The sequence below is a fragment of the Nelusetta ayraudi genome, unplaced genomic scaffold, assembly GCF_046127955.1.
Source record: "Nelusetta ayraudi isolate G7.1 ecotype Tasmania unplaced genomic scaffold, CSIRO-AGI_Nayr_v1 ptg000011l, whole genome shotgun sequence".
NCBI classification, from domain to species: Eukaryota; Metazoa; Chordata; class Actinopteri; order Tetraodontiformes; family Monacanthidae; genus Nelusetta; species Nelusetta ayraudi.
Genome location: NW_027466061.1, coordinates 5,654,984 through 5,675,424, shown reverse-complemented (window position 1 = coordinate 5,675,424; position 20,441 = coordinate 5,654,984). Strand labels below are relative to the sequence as shown.

The 20,441-nt window shown below is 44.7% G+C and overlaps 1 protein-coding gene across 2 annotated transcripts in view; it reads left to right on the top strand.

Moving 5' to 3' along the window:
• Positions 1 to 378: 378 nt before the first annotated feature.
• Positions 379 to 20,441, top strand: part of LOC142884552 (neuroligin-2-like) — a 63,018-nt gene continuing 42,955 nt past the window's right edge. The window contains exon 1 of one of the 2 annotated variants that reach the window (XM_076020265.1): positions 379 to 929. The gene's annotated coding sequence lies outside the window, so the exon portion shown is untranslated. The remainder of the gene's footprint in view (positions 930 to 20,441) is intronic. The other variant, XM_076020267.1, reaches the window with a different exon arrangement.

The following is a 20,441-nucleotide window of genomic DNA, read 5'->3' as shown; positions in this document are numbered from 1 at the left end:
GGACTCCACTTGGTGTCTGGAGCATCAGCCACCAAGTGACGACAGGAGAGAGGCAGCGAGATAAAAGATTCGGACACCTGATTTATTTATTTATTTAATTAATTTTGGCACGGCGGGGATGGTGTTGGAGGTGGAGGAGCAGGAGGCGGGGATCGTCTTTGGTACTTTAGATCACATTTCTATCAAACAGTCCACATCTATCATTAAAAAAAAAGCAAACCAGGATGGAAGGACCACACTGTGGATTTCTCACCAGCACCGCCGCGGACACGCCGGGTAGGGAGGAGAGAGAGAAAAGCTGCGTTCACTTTTGAAGCGGCGCGCACACTCCTGACGCTATAGCGTTACGCATTTACCCCCCCCGCCACCCCCCAATCCACTGTTCTTTGCCCTCCCCACTTCCCTCCCTCCTCCCTCTTCTCCTCTGCTCGTCTCCCGTTTGAATTACAGCAACTCAGCCGCCGCGTCTCCACATCATTAAAGTGAAATAATCTGCGCATTAAAGGGACCCGGGCGAGAGAGAGAGAGAGAGAGAGAGAGAGAGAGAGAGAGAGAGAGAGAGAAAGGGGGGACGGGAAAGAGGGGTGTTGTGTTTTGTCGGAGAAGGGGATGAGAAGAGGAGGAGGAGGAGGAGGAGGCGGCGGTGAAGGAGGGCGCAGTATGAGGTGTGCTTTTTTTGGAGGAGCCGGAGAAAGACAGACGCCGAGGAGGTGCGCCGATGTGCGGGAGGCTGCGACGCGCCGCTGCCCTCCTGAGAAATCACCGCGATCGGAGGGGGGGATGGCCTAGTTTGGAGCCCCGTCGACACGCCGGCTGAGGACCGAGGAGGAGGACGAGGAGAGGACTGACTCGCGTTTCGATGGACGGGCCGTCGCTGCTGCTGCTGCCGCCGCCGCTGTCGTCATAAATCCGGCGCTCGGTATTTTTAGGTAAGCCATATGCTCGCATCACCTCCTCAACGTGACCGGAGATCTCTCTCCCCCCCTCTCTCTCCTCCCTCTCACCGCGCACCAGCTGCTCTCGGACGCGAGCGCGGGTCCGCTGGCTTTTTGGTGACTCCGCACATTGCGCACGTTGTCCATCTTTGACGCACTGTCACAATTTTGGGGATGGGGGGAGGTGGGAGGGTGGCTGGGGGGTGTTAGATGTAAATCTCACTTGATTGCTATATTATTATTATTATTATTATTATTATTATTATTATTATTATTATTATTATTCATTTTTGCCGCCTCATCCCCACACCGGGGAGCCTCCGCTCGGCCTTGCCTGTTGATAAGCTGTCACATCCCGGCATCGTCAGTCCAACTCGGCGCGTCGGTCTCGGCATCTGTGTTCTGTCGTTCCCTTCGCCAGCCCACTAACAAGATGATATTTGTGTGGTTCATGTGGAATCGGCTCTTCGCCGGAGACTGCCAGTCAAAGTCCGTGGGGGGGGGGGGGGGGGGGGGGGGGTGCTTCAATTAGGACACGAGCGATGCTTTCATTCATTTATTCATTCATGTATTTGTTTTTCTGTCATTCCTAATGCCGTTATTAGGTGTATTGACTGATCTTCTGGGCTTCTATGTGGCTTAATCAGACGCACACGCCGACGGCCGCGCACTGCAACGTATAAGTCGTCTTAAAGTGTGTGTGCATGCGCGCGCGCGCGCGTGACAGGCCTTGAACTTAAAAGATGTCCTCTGTGATGAAGCAAACGCGCGCGCTTGCATGTAAAGACGTCGGCGCCCGGGCGCGCACACACAGAGCGGCCGTGCGCCTCCGAAGATGCAGATAGTGATTGTGAATTAAATGCACACGTTCTGTGATCATCCAGGGGAGGATCCATTAATATTCAGCAGCGGCCGGGCCAGTGCTCGGTTAATGGCAGACAACAGGACCTCTGTTCTGACAGGTCATGGATGAGGAATGGCATGTGGTCGTTCCGAAGGGGAATGAATGCGTTTTGTTGTTCTTCCTCCCCTGACCGCGTGTGCATTGCCGTGATAGAGTGACATTTGCAATCCATCAGCGAGCCAATAAAGCTATTTTGTAGATTTTGGCATTGAACCGTTAGGAAAGATATGTGTGTGTTTTATTCTGCCCCTCTGGAATGTACTTGGTTGCATTTTGTCATTTATCCGAAAGCAGAGCTGTAGCTTAAGAATTTTCTGCGTTTGCATGCTTGCTTTAAATGGATCACGAAGTTGTTATCATCTCTTTGTAAAAACAAAAACAGAAAACGTGCTGCTTTGAAGGCTTTTTTTCCCCACTTGTAATAGACCTGTGATATGTGGTGCAACATTTTAGCAAAGGATGAAGCTCCATGACGGTTTACACCTACAATAGTCAACCAAAATAAAAGTTACATAACAGTAATGGAAGGATTATTTTCCTCTTGACACTGCCAGGGTTTTATTTCAATCTGGGAAAAGAGACTGTGACCCCTATTGTTTCCAGCTTACTGCTTCCAGTAAACTACAGTTCAGGGCCAATGACGCTAATATTGCGTTGAGTGCAACATCATTTGATTTCCCGAGAGGAAGTGGAAAGGAGATGGAATAAGAGCGAATGGCAACTTAATGGGGCGGAAGACGACTTAAAGTGGTGGGTTTACAGCCCAGAACGGTTTGTGTTTCGTCCTAATGTTTAATGATGTATGTTGGGGCGATTCTCAAGTGAGTGAGGTGAAGTGTCAGAGGGTGTTCCACATAATAATTTTTAATATTGTCAAGCCCAGCGCATTTTAAGGGGCACATTTACCGTCAAGTTATTGCATCACGGTAACTTTTAGCCGAGCCTCCATTAGTACCTACTGTCGTTGAGCCTCCTTAAGACAATGAAAACAAGCCGACCTAACGACAAGTTCAAATACCTCCATGTTATTTTTCCACCTATAACAATTTTTTTCTGCTCAGTTGACATGCAAGGCTGGGAGATGGCGAAGAGTAAACAATGCAGGGCTAAAAACTTGGATGCGGCTGATGATGAAATGGCCCTGTAGTCTGTTCTTTGATGTTGCACTGCTCTGTGGATGAATACAGATTTCCCATATTTAAAACACAGAGCCAGGCAGGCTGCACAGTTAGATGGGGAAAGCTGATAGGAGCTTGTCCTGCCCAAGCTGCCTTCTCCTTTTGGCCACTCCCACCACATGGGACTTTATTCAGGGATACATATTTTTATATGAATAACCAAGGATGAGCTTATCAAATTTGAGTGGGTGAGCTCCTTTTTGTCGCATCGCCCAGAATGTTTTCACTGGAAACGCTAGCGAATCACGCTAAATGAAGTTCAGATGTACACTGATTCCATTGAGAAAAGTATTTGGGTTACGGTCCATCCTAGTAGTTGCAACCAAATGTGTTCTGCCTTTAGGCCAAACATGAATATGAAGCGCTGCACAGAGAAACTGAAGAGGTAATGGCTCTCCGTGGCATCAGGTGCAGGGCAGAGGTGCTTTTGAAGCAAGGCCCCATGAAGTAGTTTGATTGTTTGACTGTTTTTGACCCCCTGGAAAGAAACATTAGTCATGGTGCAATAAGAACTTGCTACCAAGTCCACCATAGGATAATTACTGTGGCGAAAAATAACAGTAATGGTAATAAAACAGACATGGAAACAGTGAGTGTTTGTTGTGTGTGATTAAACTTCAGTTGACCTTTAATATAACACTTGGAGCAAAAAGTGCTGTAGGTGTGTTTGCCTTAGTCATTGGCGCAGCTACGCTTTTTTTCCCCTGTTGTCTCTGTCCTCTCATCGATTTTTCTGCTGTAGCATTTTAGATTTAAAACCTTTTTTTCTTTTTTTTCTTTACAAACTTGATATTTTAGTTCTTTCCCAATAGTTCCTGAAGTAGTCAGACAGGCAGAATTGACACCAACAAGTCACTTAAATCCCCTTTCTTCTCCATTCTGATGCTCGCTTTGAACTTCGATGGGTCGGCTTACCTATAAAAGTATCAGTAGTTGATGCCATGTCATTAGCTGATTAGCTACCTGCGTCAAATGAGGGGCGTAACAAGGGAACCTAATGGATCTGTGTTAGCAGCTCGAGCGCAAAGGGCGATGGGCACGCATCGATGGTAACTGTGGTGGTTCCGCCTCCCTCCACTCTGCTTCACTGCAGACTAAATGCTGCTTCCTTACTTGTTGTTCCTAACATGTTGTCTGAACTCACTCTGTATCAAGACATTGAGACACATTTGAGACAGCGACACAGCAAAATGGAGACTTTCCCAGCTACACAATAAGAAGATGGGTCATTTATAAAAAGCCTATTTCAATTCCTCACAAACTTCACAGAGAACCTCCATGTGCTCGCCAATATTTTGGAGTAGCAGATCAATTCTGTAATGACGACGTCTTGCAGATTCTGTCATTCCTGAGAGCTGAGACATTTAGGTTTGACACAGCCTTCTGTTCCACCGTGCCCATGTTTGTGTGTGCATACTTCAAGCCTTAACAATTATGTAGAACAAGGGAAGCCAAGCTGACGAGCGTGAATATCCAGCCCATATTGCCTTACGTTGGAGTGGCTCGGGGGCTTGGCAGCTGTTACTATCCATACATTCTCCCACCATCTGACCAGCCTCGTTTCTCTCCAAACTGAAGCGTCTCAGCATGAAACATTTACTGTAGTCAGTGTTAATGGCGCGGTAGCCGCCACGGAGGCTCCGAGACATTAATTTCCCTATAAATTAAGAGGCGTTGGTGGGTGAGGTTACAACGACGTCGGCTGCGAGCTACGTCACTGCCAAGGAGGAGAAAAGCCGGAGATTGACCTGACCCATTATCCGTGAGCAGAGCAAGGTGCGGCTGGAGGAAGGCCGGTGCAAATACCATGGTAACCATCTTGTGTAACCTCTTTGCTGGAGCTTTCGCAAAAAAAAAGAGTCACCCATGAGATCAGCCGGTCTTAGTGTCATGTAAAGTCTCAGAAGTCTTTTACACCCCAAAACCCCATTAAAACCTTAAACTTGTAGTTCATGTGCCTTTTGTAACTGACACAGGCACAATCCCATTAGAGGTCCCTTACTGTAAGCACTTTCAGATTTATGTTTTATTTTCTTTCAAGCTTGAGTGGAGCAATCAGTCATAATTAGCTCTCTGTTTGCATTCTCCTGCGAAAGCTGAAGCTGTGTCGCATTGTTCACCGTGTTAGGAAGAGCACTAAAAAGAAGGGTGGACGGAACACCTGTGTGTGTGTGTGGGGGGGGGGGGGGGGGGGGGGTTGAAGAGGTTAATGCGGGCGGGTTATCAGTGGGTTATCACTGTCCCATGTGATGTCACAGTGGGCAGCGGATCATTTCTTGAAAACCGGAGCAAGCAAAAGCAGTAAAGGATGAGCTTTTCTTGTTTCCGTGGAGTTCATTGACGGGCTGGAGAAAAAGTGTTGTCAGGAAAACATTGGTGAAATAAATGTAGTATAATGCGAGACCTTTAATGCACGATTTGTATCCTGATTTTTGAGTTACAAAGTTTCACTCTTGGCTCCTTATCAGATGCAGCAGGAGCCTGCAAGGTGACCCTCTGCCAGTCAAATGGATGATTCTTTCTCCTGCCGGCAGAAGTCCTTTACAGTGTGACACACTGGGCTGCTGGTGCTCCCTGGCAAAGTGTGGGCAGTGTTAACATTAATTGGTGGGAGGCTGCTGGAGAAGGAGGAATGCATGATTTCTTAACAGCCCATTTATTATCAGTTAAATGTCACAGTCTGAAGATTTTAGACGGGAATGTAATGAGCATTTTGCATCTGTCCGAGATTTATCGGCACTGACGCTGCAGCAGGGTTTGGAGTGTTCTTTTTAATTCGCCTTGTTTTGGGATATAAAACTGAGATCAGAAAATTTTTCGCCACCCTCGCCCCAGTCCTGCTGTATTTTACGTGAGCTATCAGCTCTCCTCGTCAGTGCTCTCAGTGCCTTGTGTGAAGTCATTTTGGCGATGCGACTGAGTAAATGAGCGGAGACTGACAGACACTGATGCAAAACAAAAGGACTCGATGCATGTGGCTTTGACAGCTGCCGTGCTGATCATTATTGAGATAAATTGAAAGGCGACTGCAAGTGAGCTTTGCAAAGGCAATGCAGTCTGCAGACATTTGACAGCACGGCTATGAACCGTGGCAAACTGTGACACGTGACAGGCTGAATAGTAACGGAACCTGAAAAGGCTCCTCAGATGCTACCTGTTTCTGAAAATAGCCACTGTTCTATCTTTGAGGTCAATTATTGTAGACGGTTCATGTCATATCACCAGGAAGGTGCAAATATCTATATTTCACATTTTACATTCACAAAGTATAATAATTATTTCAAGATACAAATATCCACTCCACAACAACAGTTATTAATGGAGCATTGCTCTTCTTCTTTCTTTTCAAGCTGAAAAGACTTTTTTTCTGTCTTTATGTTCCTCTTATCATCATCTAAGCAGGCCTCTGAATGGCCGGCACATGCCGCATGAGCAGAATATCTTGCAGTGGGATCAACAACAGCAACAATAGCTGGGTTCAGTAAATCACTATGTAGCAAGCTCAAAAAGCATTGAGTCCCATACAACAACATTCGTTATTAATCTCAGATTTTCTTCTGTTGTAAAAATACGTTTGGTATTCTGAACAAACTTTGCTCTGTAGTTGACTGTCAATTAGCTTGGTAATTAGTTATTGGTTGGTGCAAGAAATGCACAAATAACAGAAGACTCTTTAAAAGTGATCAACTGCAAGCACATTTAACCTCCTGATTTTTATTAATGTGCAGTCATGTTATTTAATCGTGTTCTGAGTTGGTCCTTGGCTGCTGACTTGACTCCCATCTAGAGTTGTTTTAGTTCGTATGCAAAGGAACACTGCAGAATGATGGTTTCTAGACTGGACTTCTTCCCCTTTTGCACTCTGATGACCCATCCATTCTTGTTGTTAGGCTCCTCAGTTCGCGACTCAAACTTTTTTTTCTTTTAACCAAGCATATATGACATGTTTGTAAGGCGAACAAGCAGATAAGTCACTGCAAGTTTGACAAGCTAAAGTCTTCCTATTGATGCATTGGATGATATTTGCCATGGTTAGCTGCAATGAATTAATGTGTTTTGCCGACAGGATATTTTGACAAGCGAGAGCTCACATGAAACAACAAAAAGTCTTTGCTTTTCCAAGGGCTAATGCAGCCATTAAATAGACATATTTATACAAATACAATTAGAATAAAAGTCGCACCATAGTTGCATGTTGTCTGGTCTCTTATTTTGCTACCTAGCTGTAGCAGGGATGAGTCAGTGATTAGTAGAGATGAGAAACTAGGACTCACTTGTCAATAAAATGACTCATAAGGGTGAACTAGGACTTGCACAATTTTCACTCTTGTACTTTCTTCCACTTTGCATGTCAAGGAATGTGATTGATTGAATGCACTGAAATGGAAAGACTGGCAGGAAAAACTGCATGTCAATGGTTTGCAAGTTGAATGAGTGAGATTTTGGAGTTGAGATCTGACCGTGTAAGGTCAAACCCATGCCACTGCAATTGCCCGCAATCTTTGTCGACTTTTTTTGATAGTAGTGACCAGTAAAAGGTCAGTCAGAGTTAAATCTCACATACCTTACCCATGTAATTTTGGCATTTGCTTTTGGACTGTGAGACCGCTACGCTGCTCAAATTGTCAGGCACCGACATCAAAGGATTCTCTGCAATTCGCTGCTTTGCAAATCAATGTCGAAATGCCCTTCTGTGGCAAATGGTGTGCATTTGAAGACACTCCAAGCAGAGAGTATGTGTGTGTGTGTGTGTGGCATACAAACAGTAAAAGACGCAGTGACATGAATTATCACAGAGCGTGACTGTGAGTTTGTCAGATTATCAAGACAACCTAATTACCTTCTTTTAATCTGATCGCAGGAGTCATCTGATACAGATCGGCTGATGGCTCCGAGGAAGCCGCAGCCTGAACACCTGAACCCACAGAGCACTTCATCCCTCGCGTGTCTACTCATTTTATGTTGAATTGCCACCCTAAATGTGGTCAAATTGGGTTGTTGTGTCTTTGTTGGCTCTTTAAGCAACGTCTGGTGGTCAGTGAAAATGAGCTGGAATGGTGTTTTATTCTGGCGTTCCAGTGTCAGAGTATAATGATTAAAATGTTGTTGTGTAAATTCAGTCAATTTTAGACCCAGCATGATTATTTATCCTGTCAATTAGGCCATTTTAACCTGACAAGCCGGATGGATTGTGTCCTAAATGTACCGTATTTATTAACTTACCCATCAGGGAAAGTGCCCATAGAAAATATTTAGACAGGGAAGGCCATCAGGAAAATTAAAAACAAAATAAAATGACTTAGATCAGCCTTCTGTCACATTCAATGCAGATGAATCTGCCAGGGTTGTGGATTGGTAACACAACATCACTTTCTACTGTTAAGACACCTGACAGTTTAGGAGTATGGAAACATCTTTATCTCCCATCTTTGATCAAACTATTGTTAATGTAAAACTGCCTCTATCACAGCATCCATGCTGAAACCTCCATCATCTGGAAACTTTGCGTCACATCAAAAGTCTGGACATAAGTCCTGTGTCTTTCTCCCCAAAGGAAACTTAAATAAATAAATAAATAAATAAATAAAGAATAGAACTTTTCAAGATGACTTGTCTAAAAAACAAGACTTTAACTCACAGTAATATCTGTTGGTTGGTGCAAATGTAAAAACTAAACTTCGATTGGTCATCTCACGCTCGGTGGACATCAGAGCAATCTCTTACCATTATGGAGGCATCCTAACACTTCAGGACATGCTAATGTGCAGAATGCATCACACCCATTGGATCTTGGTGCTGTAACTGATCTTAACATTATAAATTCAGGACAACCGCCCGTCAAGGGACGCTTTCCCCTTAAACCTGACAGGCTCCTTAAGGCCACATTTACATTTCCACAGCCACTCGATGTTGCCAGTACAACGTTGCAGAGTAAACTGCATGTATTTACTCAAATGATTAATCACCACCATGTTAGAATCCCACCCCAAGTGAGGCAATAAAGCAGGCTTATGTTGTGCCACGTGTTACTGAACTTCTGGCAGCAAAAGTGAGCCATTACCACAACACAAACTACCTACCTACCTATCCATCTATCTATCTATCTATCTATCTATCTATCTATCTATCTATCTATCTATCTATCCATCCATCCATCCATCCATCCATCTATCCATCTATCTATTACATAGGGATCATTCAGAAATTACATACAGGTATGCCATCTGTAAATAGTAGCCTGCGTGCATATTTTCTTAATTTTATGATATCAATGTTTAGAAAATTGCACGTAGACAAGGTTGTCTTTGACATACTAGCTAGATTGAGGCTTGGTTTGACAAAACATAGGGTTTAACTTTTGACAGATATTCCTTTTGAATTATTTCTCTTTTTCTGTTTTCTCCTGTTTTAATGACATTTAAACTTGTCTGTGTAGGGTTTTTTTCCCCCTCTCGCCTGGTGTTTATGGTATTCAGACTGTAACGGAGCAAGGTCACTTTCACAACAAGGGTATAAAACACAAAAAACAAGGGAACATAAAAGTTAATTTGTTATTCTCGGGATCTCTTGTCAGTGCAGCGGGAGCAAAGCATTTGTACCTATCGAGCTCCTCCAGTTTATTTTAAGAGAAAGAGGTTGGGGCACAGCCTAAGTGGAGAAACGGTGCAGGTTAGCCGGGCCGTTCTAAAAATATTTTAATTATTAATTTGTTTTTATGCGGGCGGATAAAAGTGCTTTGCCAGAGCGGTTTGTGCAGCTGGGTCACAACGGGTACCTACAGAAAGATGTGCATCGAATCAGTAAGTGGCAAAGAGACACGCTGTTATTATAAAATTAAAAATAACTTAGAGCATCTGCAGTCCAAAGGCTAAAATGAATCATGTTCAAAAAGTCCCTTCTCCTTCCACATCTCTCAAACTAGTGTTGCTCAGCTATTGTGCCTCTTTATCAGCCTCTCATTATATCTTTTCTATGTGACAATCAAGCGTTTCATTTGATGGATTAGTGACACAAGTTCATAGTCTTCCTCCATGACAGGGCCGGGTACCATGACCAAGAAATCATTATCGCTATTTCTGTCAGCAGCCCCCCCCCCCCCCCCCCATTTCTGCCTGCGCTCAGGGTTGTGACAATGCTGGAGCTTATGCAGCTGTTCTGAGTCGAAGGTGGGGTCGGACAAGTCAGACAGACAGGGAGTCAAACGAGTGATTTGTGCAGGGTGCATCTCTTTGGACTGTGACAGAGAACCCACCAGGCCACCTGGACAACACTCAACTCGATCCTTGATCCTTGATGCCACTGCAGCAGCATGCTGCTCATACAAGCATGCATTATTGTTTTAGACAGCTGTCAATAGTTTCACCTTCAGTATAAATATACAGAAGGTGAAGCGATTAACAGCAGCCGAATTACCTAACTCCCACCGTAGTTAAGATTTAACTAGGGTTGATTGAAAAAAATAATATTGTATATTTTTGATTTGGACATCTTCTCTATGTCTCTTTCAAATCTTTGCTTCTTATGGAGCCCCTCGGTAACATTGCAAGGCTTCCTATTGGCTTGATGTCAAGTGCTTAGTTTGTGAGTCTGCTCGTTGAGCCACAGTACAGTGTTCAACTAAAGTCTTTGAGCTGTTACAGTTGTTTTTTCCTTTCCCCTGTACAGCTCTGATCAAACTGCCACAACGGTATCAACCGAGCAGCTACCTGCCAGCTACCTGTTTCGGCCCAAGTTTAAGCCTCGTCAAAATTGCTGCATCTTTCGCTGTGACAGACGTGGGTTGGCCGCGTCAAACTCCAGCTGTCTGAAAATAAGTGAAATGGGATCTTTTCAAAACGGAACTGCTCAAATTCAGGCTTGAAATCCCGGCAATCGCGCTGCCTTGCAGGATTAGCAAGGAAGGGTGGCTGCTTTAAATAGCTTCTTAAACATAAAAATAGGTCAAAGCATTCTTCCCATAACAAGCTTTCGCCGTGCTCATCCATTTGAGAAATAGGCATTCATGCCGGCGCGGTGGTCGGCCCCACAGACCATCTAATAGGGTTCCAACAGCGTGTTTTTCCTTGAAGAAGCGTTATTTTTAACCCCCTTTGTGTTTGCAACTGGCATCAAAACTCGCTTAATATGCAAAGTCAGTCTAGACCATAAAGTTTATTATTATTTATGAATTATTAATGTACAGAGTGCCAACGCTCTTCCATGATGAAAAGAGCTTGGGCAGCCGTGGTGAGCACAAAACCTTTTAGCAGGCAGCAACTTGGGTTGGGGTATAGGCAGGCAACCAGGACGCAATTGAAGGCAACTGCGTCATTGAAAACAAAGTAATCAGTGCTCCTTTTTAAATAAGGTGATAGGTTTTTTTATTTGAAGAAAATGTTACATTGTGATGCTGTTCAGCTGTGGAAGACTGAGGCGGGGAAAACCTGTCATGCGTCTCTTGTGTGGGTGCAACGGGTGACAAGATGACCCGGCTGCGACGCGCTTCGACCTCATCCGAACCCGAAGCGGCCGCTAATGACCTATTTATGTGGTCGTCGTAACAAGATGTGGCAAAACAAACCCAATTTGGATGTAAATCTAGCACAGGCCAGAATTGTTTTGTTAACGTGATGGGAAGAACACAAGGGCAGGAGTGTTCCTGTGACAACAGAGATTGCCCGTAATAGTTCAATTAAGCATACGCACATTTGAAATTGTAGTGATTCCGCCCAGCAGGAGTGTGTTTGATTTAACCGGGCACAGGTATAAAAGTGGGGCCGGGGGGGGGGGGAGCAGGGAGTCGGAGAGCAGCAATAGACCATTTTATTCCAATGTTTCTGTGATTGTTCCCTGGATTTGAAGAGATATTTTCTTTCAATTGGAGCCCCATTATTCACGGCATTAGCGAAAAGTGCTCAGTTAGAAAATGTGGGCTTTTTGCTGGCTGCCACTCACCTGTGTCTCATCCTCGCAATCAAACACTTCAGATCCCTCTCATGTCTCCTTTGTGGTATTAACATATTAACGAAGACGGTAGAGGGGAAAAAAGCTCCGTCCAACTGTATCCTCACATCTTATACCTTGACATAAATACGCACTGGAGCAGTTTCATTCATGTGCAGGACCGTGTTGCCTGCAACAACGCACACTTTCATGTTGGCATGTCAGCTGCTCTGACCAAAATAAATAAATAATAATGATCTTAATGATCAGCAGAGTGAAAATAGCCTGGTTGTGTAACGCTTTGCTGAGCCCTCATTACAAAGTAGGCTGCTTTTTTTTTCCACTTCACCTGGCTCACTGACGAATGTGCATAAGTGACCTATTAAGTTGTGCATTAAGGTTTAAGCAGTGAATTAAAGTATTAATTAGAAACAACGCAGTCCATGTGGATGAATGTAGATGATATCAATTTTAAAAATGCTTGACTCAGGGGGATTCCTGAAAGAGGAAAGTTCAGGAAGTTCATTTCCAAGAAAGTTAGACATGCAGGCCAGTTTTTGGCCGATTGATAGTTCTGATGTGGATCAGCTTCATTGTCTGTTTGACACTTGACACGTTGATGCAACTTTTCATCCCTGTCTTTGAACATATGCATTACCAGCTTTAAAGTGCAAATCACTCCTGCCTGATTGACAGCATGTAAGATCGGATCCAGATTCACATGATGCTTTGTTTAATTGGAGGATGCAGAGGGTGGAGCTGGATGGAGGCCGTTGATTCGCTGTGGTGGCCCCCTGAAGAGAACAACCCAAAGGAATACAAATAAGGCCATTCAGCTTCAAAGGGTGGAGTGAATAGTTGACTGAAGGTGTAGTCTGTAACCAAGGAGCTCTGTCAGTGATGTAGCAAGCCCTCCATGACATCATTAGGAGCTGATATCCAGAAAATTAAGCTCGCAAGATAGGTTAAGTACGTATGTTTGATTCTTATTGAAAAAAAGTTAGTGTTGCTCGGCCAAGGATTTTCAGCTACTTGTCCAGACAATTGTTCCCTCCTGCACACACACGCATCTTCTTGTTTTCTGCACAAGTCAAAAGCCTCCTTACTACAAAAGACGGTTCTGGTGAAAACACGTTGGAATGAGACGAAGTGCCTTTGAGGTAGAAAAGTGACGAGCTTCAACTCCAGGATCAGAGATTCGCTGCAGCCCGTTTTTATTTTCAACATCCCAGTTCTGTCAGACGATGATCAAACGGCGAGAAGAGGCGGCGTTTTTGGACAGCGGTCAGTCCTCGGCGCACCTGAGCACCGGGCTGAGCACCAGGCTGAGCACCGGGCTGAGCACCGGGCTCGGGGTGAGGAGCACTCAGACTAACAAGATGTGAAGGTTGCGCTCATTCTTTCGATTCGTCATGTCATGCTCGCCGCATTGTACGCCGCGCATGGATTTTATTGGAGTTTGCATCCTCTGCTTGTCAGGCAATCTTCGCAAGCGATCGGCCCGCATGGCGCCGCTTTAAGAGGGGGAGTGGGGAGTGGTGCGGGGGAGGAGGTGGGGAGTGGTTGCAAGTTGAGTTACGACTTGACATCCAAAGCACCTCTTAGCTGCGTCGCCCGAGTCACCCGCACCGTTGAGAAAATGGCCCAGGATTCGTTTTGCGGTGCCCCTCTTCGAATCTTAGCAGCACACTGCTTGTCCTCCCTGCGTTGACCCTCCCGCTCCCTGCGGTGATCCAGCCTCTTGCGGCGTCGTCGGCGGGTGCTTGAGCTCAACTAGACCAATAAAACTACAACAAAAATGAAAACCCGCGCGCTTGCCTTTCATGCACGGAGGTAAAAAACAAACAAACATGTAAAGATCAGCCAGGTTGCTAATTCAAATGGAAGGAAAGAGCTGATTTGATGCTAACAGCTTAACTCAACCCTTTTGTTTTTTATATGTATATATATATATGTATATATATATATATATATATATATATATATACATATATATATATATATATATATATATATATATGTATATATATATATATATATATATGTATATATATATATATATACGTATATATATATATATATACATATATATATATATATATATATATATATATATATATATATATATATATATATATATATATATACATATATATATATATATATATATAAATATATATATTTGTGTCCAAAAAAATGACCATCAATTATTGTGTGCTTTCACAACCGTATTCTGACATACAACAACACTTAACTTGAAACATCCAAACCCTGGTTGGTTTATCAGCCTTTTTGGAAAAGCATGTAAGATTCTGCATGGACTGCATTTATACAGCACTTTTATAGAGACTCACACGCCAATGGGCGGCTGATTCCATTGGGTGCAATCTAAGGATTCAGCGCCTCGGCCACGCGGACGGGACTCAAACCTCTGACCCGACCTACCAACTGAGCTGCAGTCGCCCCCGCTGCTCGTGAGTGTGGGCTGTCACAGATGGCGTCGCACTAATCAGATTTGGGTATGACAGAGATACGATGAGGATTAATCCACACGGAGAATGCGATACACATTTGAGTGGGAACTCCTATGAAACTACAAAAAAATAAAGCGTCAGTTACTTTCAGCTTCCAGCCACAGCAGCAGAATTTGGACATTTTTTCCCCTCCCTTTCAAAGGCTACTGCATGATGTAAACCTGCGTGGTAATATGCGACTCCAGTTTGGTGTCTTCACTTTTCAATGATCACATTCAAACTAGGCCGCAGCCTTGTCTGGCCCGTGGGCTACCTTCAGACTTTGGAGTTTTGCTTCTTTTTTTTTTCCTTCTACTTCTTTTTTTTTGTCAGCCCCGGATCCTCGAGGCTCTTTTGATTCTCTTTCAGTCTGGAGTCAAGAATAAAGCTGATTGCACTTTTGCTAGGGGCGGCTTAGCGTCGAACGTGCCTGCCTGAGGAACATAAGCTAGTTAATTCAATGTTATCCTGCAAATCTCCTTTCAAATTGCGCCCCTCCAGACATGCTTTCATGTATTGTCTTCGTCTTTGCATCCCCGTTTTCTGTTTCCTCCCCAATTCACTTCTTTTTTTCCTTGATTGAAGATTTGAAAAGGATTATCAGCTGCATCATGATTATTATTCGATTTTTTTCTTCCTTAAACGCACCAAGTCTCATCGGCGAGACCTGCCGATTGTGTTAACATGGCTAAGCCGCCGTCCCTGTTAACGCGGTGTGCGGTGTTCATCCCTAAATTAGCCGAGAGCCGCAGGCAAGGCAGCTGTCGGACGGCTCCCTCAAAACCGCGGCCCACGGACACCTTGACATGCGCTAACGCGGCTAGCACTTCACCTAGATCATTGCTAATTAGTGTGTCACCAGATTGCGCGGCGCAGTGCTGCCTGCCGTCGTTATGTTGTGACACACTCACCCACTCGCAGCTACACCCAAAACACACTGGAACGAGCTGGGAAACAAAGGCGTCGCCATCCCCCTACAGGCTGCGCCGTTCATCCGTAGCAAACGCTCAGAGTGCTAAATGTCAAGCTATCGCACTGACTCTCTGTGACTGTGTGTGTGTTTGCGCCAGCGAGGATGTAAAACAAAAGGTTTCCATGCAATCTACAGGTGTTAAAAAGCAGGAGCAGTGGCGAGCAACAGCAACATATTGATTTCCTGGTGGAGCCGAGTGACAGAGGACCTTTTGTCCGGCGCCTCCTATCAGGCAGCTTTATGATCGCCGCCGCACCTTCAATAATCTTGATTGTGCCTCGTTAACGCCTCCGTCCGGTCGCTCCTGCTTGATTATTTGCAGTGAAGTTGTTGAAAATTTTCAACTCGGCAACAACGAGTGTTCTGACCTGTGTTTTGTTGCGTCGACTCCTTTGCCCCCTGAGTTGTGTGCACTTGTTCCTCGGGTTAATCAGGAGTATCGCTTTTGCGTGAATCCCAATTTTTTTTTTTTTTTTGCAACATCGTCGCGATAAGGCTGGGAAACCGGCCGCGCTATCTGATGGAGCTGCTCCTTCGGCTCCGGAGGGCTAAGTGGAATAAACGGTGGGGATGAGACTCCGAGCCTTCATCATCCCAACAGAACCGTTGCTCTTAACGCCTCAATTATGGGGTCTGACGTGAATCTCACGTCGTTTACTCACACACTAAAACCTTTATGCTTGGAGACTTTGATTTATGGCTCCGCTCGACTTTAAGCTCCTTCTTTTGCATTTATAATCGATATGCAGACATGTAATAGTTTCTAACGCCGTATAACGCGGAAATCAATGCAGGGAATTTAGCTGAGAGCGAAGGAACACAGAGTAGATTTTTTGCGGCTTGCTCGAAGCGCCTTTTGGATCATTAAGGATGAAGAATTTATCCCCTGAGCAACATCGTCATGTTAAACACTCGTGTGGTTGCAAAGCAGAGCCCCCCGTGGGGGGAATTTGTTGCTCTTCTGGTGGAGGGACGACGACCGCGGAGGGTGGGCTGGATAGTGAGGGAGGTGATGGGTGATAGGGAAGAACAAGATGGGCGGAATCGCATCTACGTGGAAGATTTTTAAGGTGCACTTTGACACCCGAACAGCGGAAATGTCGTCTGGGCTACGGTGTGACGCAGACCTTGAACAGGAGCCGGGTGGCTTCACCGCAAATTCACTTCACGTGCACTGGGCTGGCGCCATTAGATGAAAGGTCAGGGTTCCCTAAAGATCATTAGAAGTTGTCCTCAGGGGGCCAGTTTGAAATTCCATTACTTTTGGCACTCAGGGAAAGAAAAAAAGAAAAGCTATTTCAGTCAAGACAGTGACGTGGGAGTGGCAGAGAAAGTAGCTGCCCGCGTCGGCTCTGTCGTAAACATTTAATGTGCTCACAGGGCTCCGCTCATGAGCCGACCCTGCAGGTGAGCCCACCACCGCCACCACCGCCTTCTTCTTGGCTTTGAGTCGGGAAGGCCACTGCTTGTAGAATCTGAGATCTTCACGAGTCTGTTGGATAATTTTCACACGTCTGCCTCTCACATTCTATATCGTCCACGCAGGTTCCTTCATTGGCAGTTCAGCTAGTCGCTACTGGCTCCTTATGCTGATCCACAGTGTCTCACAGCTGTTGTTGTTTTATTTTTTAAGCCCTTTCCAGCTTTTCTTTGCTCCAATTTTATTGAGGAACTGTTGTCCAGCGCTGATGAAACTGCTGCTCCTATGGCACCGTCCACACTGCAGCAGGCGTCACTAACTCTTCCCATGATGTGCAGCCCTGCTGCTGAAAAACCCTTTCCCTTTGGAGGCTTTCAAGTCCGACAAGACCAAATTCACATTAGGTTTGATATACGTGAAAAAAATGGTTATTTAAAATAAATGTATGCGCGCACTGTCTGTTGTTGTTGGTGAATGGTCAACAGACTATACTTATACAGCACTTTTTCATCACCTTCATGGGACCCAAAGTGCTTTACAAAACCTCTCATTCATGCACACACTCACACACCAATGGGCAGCTGCTGCCAGGCTCAGCGGCAGCAATTCATGGATCAGTGTCTTGCCCAACGGCACTTTGACGTGTGGACAGTTGGAGCAGGGATTGGAACCGATCCACCCTTCGGCCGTTGGTTTCTGCTTCTTGCTGCTCCTCTTCCACTCGGCCTTCAGAAAGGAAATCGGGTTTTGTTGTGTGAAATCTTGTGGGTCATTCCTTGAAATGAATACGTGAAATCAGTCAGATTTAGGTTCAATCGAAGCATTTTCAATGATATTTTGCATCACTGAGTTTGATATTCTACTGCACCTAGAATGACTTGCGGGTAACACATTGCACGTTTCTGTTCTCCAATCCATAATTTTGCATGAACCTTTGTTGAACAAGCATTGTTCATTTAGGGCAATATGTCAGTTCTGCTTTATGTCAAAGTTAGGCCTCAGTGTAAAAGAGGAGAAGGCATATAGGAGAAAGGAACTGAATAAACATGTTCAGTCAAGGTCGACAGGCATTAAATCTGCTGAATCTATAGTTAAAGTTAATTCAGTCTGCTCTCTCTTGTCAAGTGAACCGTTCTCAAATACTCAGGATAAATAAAATAAAAAACTGTTGAAAGATGTGAAAGACATCTGACATTAGAAAAAAGTTGAATTAACCATACAGATCAATTCTATAACATTTGCTGTGAATTGACTGTGAAAAGAAAAGAAAATGTGTGGCTTAAAAAGCAAATGAATGAAAAGTGTTCCTAGCCCTTTAACGTTTATCCCTAAACATTTCAGGCATTTGGCCTGTTGGCAGGAAAGAACCAACTCTCCAGACATCTGTTTGTCTGTTTCTATCTGCTGTTGCGTTAAGGGAGCATCGACCTCTGCCTCGTCTTCTGTCCCAGTCCTTCACCCAGCGCTCCGCCACCGTTGGTACATAAAGGCGTGGAGGTGGATTCTGGATAGATTCAACGTCTCCTGCTAAAAGAGGATAAGACCCTTTGGCTGAGCCTGGTCGTGCCGTCTGACATGGCTAATCAGAAAAGTGTTCTGTCTTCTTTGAAACTTCAAATCTAAAGCTGTACATTGACTTACTTATTTATTTATCTTGTAAAATGTGCTGCAGCAGCGCTGTACTGTCCTGGCTGCTCATCTCATCATGCACATTACGTGCCAGCACTTAAGACATAATTGAACAAACTGTTTCAACAAATTTCCCTGCTCACGCTGTATTTATGGCGAACGACAACAATTTTATTGACAGCTTCATCAAAATCAACAACCCCAGTAAACAGTAACGGCTGTCCGCCTCCCCTCAGCCTCAGAAAAATAATCTCAGAATTTTCTTGAAAAAAATAAGATTAATTTATTAGTTATCGAGTTGAACCTTAATTCTAAAGTGCACCCGGTGCACTAGGTGTCCACTTTATTAGGTAGGATGCTGCAACGCAGAAGTGGTGAGGACGACTTTCTGAAGTCCAACATGAGCATAATAAATGGGCTACTATCCTTCGCGTACTTGTGTATCCCATGATGCTTTGCGTGCTGCTGCAAAGCATCGTGAGATCTTGGAAAGTCAGCTGATATTAGCGGCATCTACTGGCAAAGACACGACATATAAATTTAAATATTGAAGTTTCAAATAAAATATCCAGTTTTTAACATAGGATTTTACTTATTTGATCATCAAACGGCATCGTTAGATGGCGAACCACTGGTTAGCTTGATACTATAAAAACGGCGGTAACGCAACGAGGAAATACGCTGAAGGCTAGACCGTCCCGAGTGGTTACCGGGGAGGCGGGGTTTGGTCCGTCCTTCTCGGCTGGGTACTCGAAGAACGCTTCCTTCAGACGGAGGACACTCGGTCTGAAGGGTGCAGAACCTGAATTGAGACACAGCATCTGACTTCCATTGAGCAGCAGTCCTGTGTTGGTTCGCCCACTGGCCACTTTATTAGGTACACAATATGAGCGTGATGAAGTAGCCAACCAGCATATACAGCTGAAGGCACTGCCCCAGATGCGATTGTAACAAACAAGGCTGCATTCACGGTGCCGCCGACTGGGTTGTGAGGCAGCAGCGGGGTTCTTACATAATTGACGAAACAGGACGGAATGGAATGGTCGGCTCCTGCAGTTTGTTGCGTTTCGTTGGACGTGTGATCGGCAGCCGCAGCATGAGGCAGCGAAAAAGTCGAGCCGGACCTAACTTCTGCTGAAAGTTGTTGCTGGATGCGTTGGTGGACAGTATGGTTCTTCTGTCCCGGAGAAAATGGATATGCGCTGGTGTTTTATTGTTTGGTTTACTGTCTTTCTGAATGTTTATATCAGTGGTTCCCGAATGGTTTGATGAATCCGGCTGGCGTCCCTGGAGGCCAGTCCAGCTGAGCCTTGGGAGTTTCATATACACACAGGTTTTGTTGTTGTTGTTGTTCCTTTGTTTGTTTTGTTTTCCTGGGTCTTTTAGATTCTTTCATTTTCACAATAAAGACACCAGACAAGCCTCAAAGTAATTCGATTGCGGGAACGTTTCACACGGACATGACAAAGAACTGAGTTTTATTTCTGTCTTTGTCGTGGCTTTTGCTCAAACAGTTTGAAAAAAAATATCTGTGTACCTCCAGCGTAATCCGTTTTGTGTTCAAAATCAAACACTAGCACGGTGAAATTGGGCTGCTATTTGAGTCCGATTATCTTGTGTGTTTTTTTCCTTCATTGATGCAGAAACAAACCAAAAAAAAGAGAGCAAATGGATTTGTAGTTTAGTTCCGTCAACGAGGAATGCCTCGCTGTTTTGTCTTTGCCCCCCTCCCAATTTTTTGGTTTATAGGCTGATGCGGGGAAATCGATTACTAAGGTACACAGATTTTTGAAAGCCAACCATCTAAACAAGTGGCGTTTCAAGACAAGCGCAGCGCAGGCTTTTTCCTCAGTGTTTTAATTAAAGCGGAGCCTCGTTATTTTTTTGCTTTTTTTCGGAAGCTCTGCGACAGCAGCTAGCAGATGCCCGAGTTTAGTCAACACCTCAGCACTGCGTTTCAAGCCTGC